Below are 7,829 nucleotides of genomic sequence, written 5' to 3' on the forward strand. Positions count from 1 at the left end.
GTCTGGGACATTACCATCCATGTGGAAGAAATCAATTTTCTTTTTTAAATAATGACACTTAATTTCACTACCCTGGCAGGCATGTCCCTATCCCACCAGGTGGCAAGAAGTCCATTTCAATCACTTCTGGGTGAGCCCATCACCTGAGGGCCTTCTCAAGCCTGACCACCAGGGCCACACAGTGGTAGCTGGCCTCTTTCAAGTCCGTCCAGTTACATGGGCTCCACGGGGCTGGCTGGTCCCCACCAGCAAACCCAATCAGATCCTGGCTGGATTGCCTTCCTGCAAGGTCCCTTCGGGTCTGTTGGCTCCCTTTCTCAGGCATTTGGGACTCCATTCTGCTGTGACAAAGCACAGAAGCGCTGATGGCTTTTTACACACCCTCTTCAGCTTCAAGGAACTCTCTAGCTCCGGCTCCTTCCAGATTCACAAGCAGCAACTGTCACCAGATGCCCTGATGCCTGGGCACAGGGTCCTGCTGTGATGTTGTTGATTTCAGAGGCTTCACCCAGCAAGGCGAATCCTCACCTTCTGAGTCCTCAGATTTTCTGGAATCTAGATGTCCATGCTAACCCAGCAGTAGGCTATAAGAGAGCATTCACCTTTTCCCTTTTCAGCAACACATCAATGGATATTATATATGGGCTGTTCTAATAATTCTAAAGAAAAAAATTAACCCCTTTGGGGCAGAGGAAACTGACTTATGGTTGAATTACTTCAGTCTCTGACTATCTTATAGGCTTTATGCTCCAATTCTTTCAGGTCTAGACTTGTTTTAATTCAACTTTTTATTTGGAGATAAGTATAGATCTCCATGCAGTTGTAAGAGATCCCGGGTACCTTTTATCCATTTTCCTGCAATGGTGACATCTGGCAAAACTCTAGTGCAATATCAAAGCCAGGATATCAGCAGTGATGCACTCAAGACACAGAACATTTCTGTCACTGCAACGATCCCTCCCTTTTACCCTCCCTGTCCCCATCCCCCCCAGAGTAGTGGTAACTCTGGCAACCACTAATATGTTCTACTTCTCTATAATTTTGTCCTTTAAGAATGTACATAAATGGGATCATATGTATATGTTACATAGATGATATATATAATATGCATCCTATAAAAGGTTACATATTGCATATATAATATGTAATATATGTACTGTATATGCAATGCCCATATGTAATATGTAACCTTATGTGACGAGCTTCTTTCCCTCAACATAATTCTCTGGAGATTCAACCAGGTTGAAACGTATATCAGTGGCTCCTTCCTTTTTAATGCTGAGTAATATTCTATAGTTTAGATGCACTGCAGTTTGTTTTAACCACTCACCCATTGAAGGACATCTGGGTCGTTTCCAGGTTTGGGCTATTATGAATAAAACTGCTATAAATATTCGTGTACAAGATTTTATGTGAACATAAGTCTTCCTTGCTCTGGGACAAATGCCCAGGAGAGCAAATGCTGATTCATATGGTAGTTATATGCTTAGTATTTTAAGAAGCTGCCACACGGTTTTCCAGAGTGGCTGTGCCATTTTGCATTCCCACCAGCAATGTCTAAGTGACCCATTTTCCCTTCATTCTGAGCAATTTTCCTTTTTCTCATCAATAGTGACAACTGGTGATGTCATTATTTTCTTTTAGCCATACTAAAAGGTGTGGAGATGTCTCATGGATTTTTCACTTGCATTTCCCTAATGACTAATAATGTTGAACATCTTCTCATGTTTTTATTTACCATCTGTAAATCCTTTTCAGTGAAATGTCTGTTCATGTCTTTTAACTATTCTCTTTCTAATTGGATCATTTGTTTTCATACTGTTGAGTTTGAGATTTCTTTATGTATTATAGACACTACTCGTTTGTCAGATATTTAGTTTGCAAAACTTTTCTCCCAGTGCATAGTTTGTCTTTTTATCCTCTTAATAAGTATTTTGCAAAGCAAAACTTTTTAATTTAGATGCAGCTCAACTTATCCACTTTTCTTTTTATTGATCGTGCTTTCTGTGTCAAATCTAAGAATTCTTTGCTTAGCTGTGGGTCCCAAGATTTCTCGTCTTTTTTTTTTCTAAACATTTTAAATAGAACGATCCATTTTGAGTTAACTTTTGTGTAAGGTGTGAAGTTTAGGTCACAATTCTTTTTTTTTTTTTTTTTTTTTTTTTTTGCCTGTGGCTGTCTAATGCTCCAGTACCATTTGATGAAAAGGCTACCCTTTGCCTCCTCTGAATCGCTTTTGCACCTTTGTAGAAAAATCAGTTGGTCATATCCGTATAGGTCTATTTCTGAGTTCTCTATTCTGTCCCATTCATCTATGTGCCTACCCTCTGCCAATACCACTCAGGGTTGATTATTTTAACTATGCAATAAATCTTGCAACCAAATTCCTGAGAGGTATTATATAGAATAATATCAAAAGCATAGTGGATATCAAATACTCATTTGAAAAAAAGATATATTTACATTGGCTTATCTCAAGAACAGGCTTTATTTATATTCATGAGAATACTTTACATTTTTGTTTGGAGTAAACCAGACTCTCAGAGAAGCTGGGACCGTCCCTCGTTATCCTTCAGTGTGGTATCTCTTGTCCTCATGCTGGTGAGGGCATCATTTCCTTGGTTGGTACTCTACTTGTGATAACACCACTACCCTACGGTTCTCTCTCATGAAGGCTGTCCATGTTAACACTCTGCACTCACTTCAGGGTGAGAAGGCATCAGCATTTGTTTCTAAGCCTTTGCTCTTCTCTCCTGTGCACAAAGTTTCTCATTTGATGCTTACATTACCCAAATGTATTATCATATCACCTCGTTTTTTGTGACTGGCTGATTTCCTGGTCACTTCCCTCATTCATTAAAGATGTGAACACCTGGTTCAAAATCTTCTCAACCCAAGGTCATGGGTCCCTTGAGCATCTGGGCTTTGCATTCACTCTAGTCACCAAAGTTACGGTGGCAAGTTGGATATGACTGTCTCATTCTCCTTTCCCTCCAATTTTCTCTCTCACTCCCTTTGTACCTCCACACTGGGTCTTCAGCTATGGGAAGCTCTTAGAGGCCCTATATACCTCTGTCACTTTTCTATGTGTTTCCTACCATGTTTTCTCCTTTTCTATTCAACTCAAATTCCACGTTTTATTACTTCAATCATCCCTGTTTCAAATTCCCAGATCTTTGCCCCATGGTCCATACTTTTCCCTTCCACAAGGTACATCCCTTTCGGGGATAGGTTCTGCTCTACGTCTCTATACACATCGGCCACTGGTGCACCCCTAAAGAAGAATCACCCAAACACACAGTAAGATGTCACAGATCCACAGTTCCATTCCCCCACTGCGTTCTGACTCTGTTTGGAACTCTTTAGTCATCGTCTTCCAAAGGGGTCTTTGACACATCGCCAGGCCTCTGACCATCCCTCTTCTCCACGGATGACACCATCTCTTCATAGACAAGTCTTCAGATGAAAACCCTGCCTACTTTCTGCCACCAGATAAACAGAGGGACCTGACCTATGCCCTCTTCCCTCATTCCTTTTTAGATGGAAGAGATGAAGCTTCTTTCTCAAGATACAATTTTTCATCCTTGCTCTGCATCAGACCCTTTCCACCTTATTCAGGAATAGTGTACTGCAAATTGTTTCCTCCAACCCCTCTCTCTGAATTTCCACCTTTCTCTCTTACTAACATACCCCATGCATATGTACACCCGTCTTATGTCTCTGCCGTCTTCAAAAGCAAAAACAAAGCTTTCTTTGACCCCGCATTCATTTCCACCACTGCCCTATCTCTGTCCTTTCTCTCACAACAAAACCAACTGAAATGGTTTCCAGCCTTGCCCTCTCCCCATTGTCACTTTCTATTCAATCCCCGGTAAAATTCAGTTTTGTTTCTCCTGCCGGTACTTCACTGACGTAGCCTTCCCCCAGAGGTACATTTCGTTGCTGGTCTGATGGAAATACGTTATGCACTGTATGACTTGGCCATCTCTGGGGATTGTTGACCAGTCCTTCTCTATGGAAACATCCTCTTCCCTTGGCTTCCATGGTACCACGCTCTCCTGTTTTTCTTCCTCCCATGGAGATGCTTATTATTTGTCACTCCTCTGCCAGTCCCTGAAACATTAATGGTCCTCAAGTTTTCTTAGACTCTCTGTTCTTCCTTTATTGCAGAGGCATATCAGCCCCACAAGTTATCCACCTTTTGAAGCTACGCACCAGGTACCTGATAGCATCATCAAGTATCATCGCACTCAGGGCTAGCTTCGTGAGCAAAGGGAGCCAATGGCACCCCTTTGCAGTCCCACAGGTCCTTGTGCTCGCCTGCAAGGTCCTCATGCTTGGTTTCACTCTCTGCCATTGCCACTTTGAAATTCTTTGTTTTCGAGCAAAAGGCCTCCCGTTTTCATTTTGCACTGAGCCCTGCAAGGCACATGCCCAGGCTTTTGCCTACACTCCATACAATCAAAGTCTTGTGGATTCAACCTGCTAAATATCTCTTGAGTCACTCCATTTCCCCAGCCCACTGCCCCTCTGATCGGCTATCTCCACCTTTGCCAAGATGGTTGCAACAGTTTTACCTGGACCCTTTTTCTAATCTTACTTGTCTTTAATTTAATTCTAGGAAATAAAACAGGAGCAGCAGAACGGGAAGCTTTGTGTGAAGTTAGTACATAAAAGGCAAATCGCAGAATCTTTTAACACTTACTTCAGCTAAGCCAGCTTTTGGCTATGAGCGTTCCTGTAGCTGATGCAGACTCAGTAAGTCTACTTCTCATTTTTTTACTGGTAAGTAGAATCCCATCATATAAACACACCAAAGTGTATTCCGTTAATGATGGACACTTTGGCGTTTCCAATATTTGGATAGTTTCCAGTTACCCAACATTTGTAGATAATGTTGTAATAAACACCTTTGTACGTGTCTCCCTGCGTTCTACATACAGGAATTTCTGCAAGAGAGTTTCTAGGGAAGGAGTCCAACAGTTTCAACTTTGCTACCATGTGACATTCCTTTCACAGTAGTCGGAGCCATTTACATCCCTACCAGCAGGTGCGGGAGAGATACTGTGGCTGATTCTTTGCCAAGCTGGGTATTGGCAGCATCGACCTAATAAACACACTCGCTCTACCATTTTGTTTCATTTTCCATTCTTCTGCTGACTAGAGAGGATGGCCAACTTTCACATATTTACCAGAATATTAGGTTTCCTTTTCTGATATACAGTTTTCACCTTTTTGTTACTGACAGATTTGTAGGAATTCTGTATATTCCAGATATGAATGCTTTTTCTATTACGTATATGAAAAATATATTCTTCCAGTTACTTGTGTCTGCACTTTGCTATGTTGTCTTTGGTTGTACACAATTTTAAAAAGTCTTGTTAAATGTATTGATCTTGTGCCTCTTGGTGTTCACTTTATATATCTTATAATAACAAGAAGGTAAACAAATAATGAAAAAAATCACCTTCCCTAATCCAGGGCTATAGGGACATCCTTCTATATCATCATCTAAATATTTAAAGATGTGCTTTTCATGTTTGGACTTAATATAATTTACTTTTAGAAGGCTGTAATATAAGGATCTTATTTATTTAGTAGTCCATTATTTCCCCACTGGTTAATAATAGCATTAGTGTCATACATCATGCTCACATATTTACATGGGCTCTGATCCTTTCCTTGTGAAATCTCTATTTGCTAGGGAATGACTCCATAATTACTCTCAATGTTTTTAGCTTTACAGAAATTGTAAAGGTGACTCCCTCCTCTTTCCCTTCCTCCTTCTCTTTCTTCTTTTGATTTTCCCTTCTTTTACCCCTTTTGCCTCATTTGTAATTATCTTAGATATTCCTTAGTTTTCCTCATGAACTAAGGCTAAGTGGTCAAGTTTCACTTAAACATACCCTCTTTAGTAATTTGATTTGAATCTGTAGATCAAACTGAGTACAACTGACATCTTGAAAAGATTTTACACCCCCCCCACCACCACCACCACCACAATCTAGCAAAATAATATAGATCTATATTTATTTTGGGTTTTAGGTCCAATAGCATTTTATAGTTTTATGTATAGAGGTCTTGAAAAACTTTTGTTAAGTGAGTTCCTAAGTACCATATAGTTTGTGTTGATAATGAAAATTACATGTTATTCTACTATATTATTTTTTTAATTTTTTTATGTTTATTTATTTTTAGGAATGAGAGAGACAGAGTGTGAGCAGGAGAGGGGCAGAGAGAGAGAGAGGGAGACACAGAATCCAAACCAGGCTCCAGGCTCTGACCTGTCATCACAGACCCTGACGTAGGGTTCAAACTCACAGAACGTGAGATCATGACCTGAGCTGAAGTTGGACACCTAACGACTGGGCCACCCAGGCGCCCCTCTACTGTATTATGTTTTCTCTTTTTATAAAACCCTCTACTATTTTCAAATAGCAAATATTTTTGCATTTTCTTTTTCAGTTTAAATAATTTAGCTTTGGTTAAAACTTCTAGAGCAATATTAAATAATAGGAATAATCCCTAACTTGAATAAGAATGCATCTAAAATTTTACCATAAATTAGCTGCTTTCAATAGATATTTTTTTGAGCTTAAAAAGAACCTCCTATCAGTTTGTTAATAATTCTTGTCATGAATGTGTACTAAATTTTTTACTGCTTTTTTCTGTGTTTATAGTGCCAACCATATTTTCCCCCATTTACCCTATTCATATGAACAACTGCAAAGATAAATTTTCTGTCATATCAATGTTGCCTTCCTGTGACAAATTCCACTTGTTCCTGAGGTATTTTCTTAAAATACCGCTACATTCACTATTTTTTTTCTTTTCTTGGTGAGATTTTGAAAGTACATTCATGAGTAAAATTGCCCTAGATTTTTACTGTATTTTTCCTGTCTGGATTTATTAGGTTCCATTTACCTCATAAAATAAGCTACGTAATTTTCTTTTGCTATGTTCTCTGAGCAGTGTGCCTGAACATTTTTTAGGAAATCATCTAGAGAAACATCTAGTCTTGAAGGATGGAGTTGAGATGGCAGAGCAACATGGAGACCCTGAGCTTGTCTCGTGTCTGAAACACAGCTAGATCAGCACCAAGCCATTTTGAACACCTAGGAAATTGATCTGAGGATGAACACAACAATCTGCATAACTTGAGCCACAGAACTCCGCAGGTATATGGTGTGAAGAGAACTGGGAAAGAGAAAAGCCACAGAGGGTAGGGAGCTGTTTTTGCAGAGAAAGGACAGGAAAGAGAAAGGGGGTGAGTGTGGCAAATGAGGATTGTGCAAGAAAATCATTCCCTCAAAAGTAGCTGGAGAGAAAGAGAGGAAGAATGAAAACACTTGCAGGGGACTGAACAAGAAATTTGTTCCCCCAAACCACTGATGGGGAGTAAGGAGAGAGTTTCAAGACCACCAAGATTCTGTAAAGAGTGGAACACAGAGTCTTAAGTTTCAGAGCTCAGTGCCTGGTGGTGCTCTGGCGAGGAAGTAGTGAGAATCCCCAGCAGCAGGCAGTGGGGTCTGAGCAGACAGCACGTGCCACACAGGGAGAAGCGGTTCCCCCGCTTGAAGAACATTTGGTAGAGACAATATGGCCTCCCCACAGGCAAAGTTCCCAGCGGACTCCAAAGAGCAGCCACGTTTGCTGGTATTGGGACAAGGACTCCAGAGGGTGGGGAAACCTAGCACCAGCTGTGTGTTGTGATTTGCCACAATCTTGAACCTCTGCCCCTCTGCCATCACACAAATTTTCTGGGGCAAGCCAGCACCTGGCCATTGGTCAGTGAGACCCTCCCCCCAGGGAGTTGGTGCAGGTCCAAG

General features: G+C 40.7%; 1 long non-coding RNA gene across 4 annotated transcripts; it reads left to right on the top strand.

The window, feature by feature from the left end:
• Positions 1–3,392: 3,392 nt before the first annotated feature.
• LOC122230768 lies at positions 3,393–6,231 on the top strand. 4 transcript variants are annotated; one of them, XR_006207851.1, is made up of 4 exons: positions 3,393–3,929; positions 4,171–4,218; positions 4,622–4,758; positions 6,199–6,231. It is a non-coding gene; the product is annotated as an uncharacterized LOC122230768 (long non-coding RNA). The 4 variants fall into 4 exon arrangements; XR_006207845.1 differs by lacking the exon at positions 6,199–6,231 and adding an exon at positions 4,944–5,072 and having other exon boundaries at positions 4,622–4,785; XR_006207850.1 differs by lacking the exon at positions 6,199–6,231 and adding an exon at positions 4,944–5,072.
• The last annotated feature ends 1,598 nt before the right edge of the window (positions 6,232–7,829 follow it).

The sequence above is a fragment of the Panthera tigris genome, chromosome A1 (assembly GCF_018350195.1).
Source record: "Panthera tigris isolate Pti1 chromosome A1, P.tigris_Pti1_mat1.1, whole genome shotgun sequence".
NCBI lineage: Eukaryota > Metazoa > Chordata > Mammalia > Carnivora > Felidae > Panthera > Panthera tigris.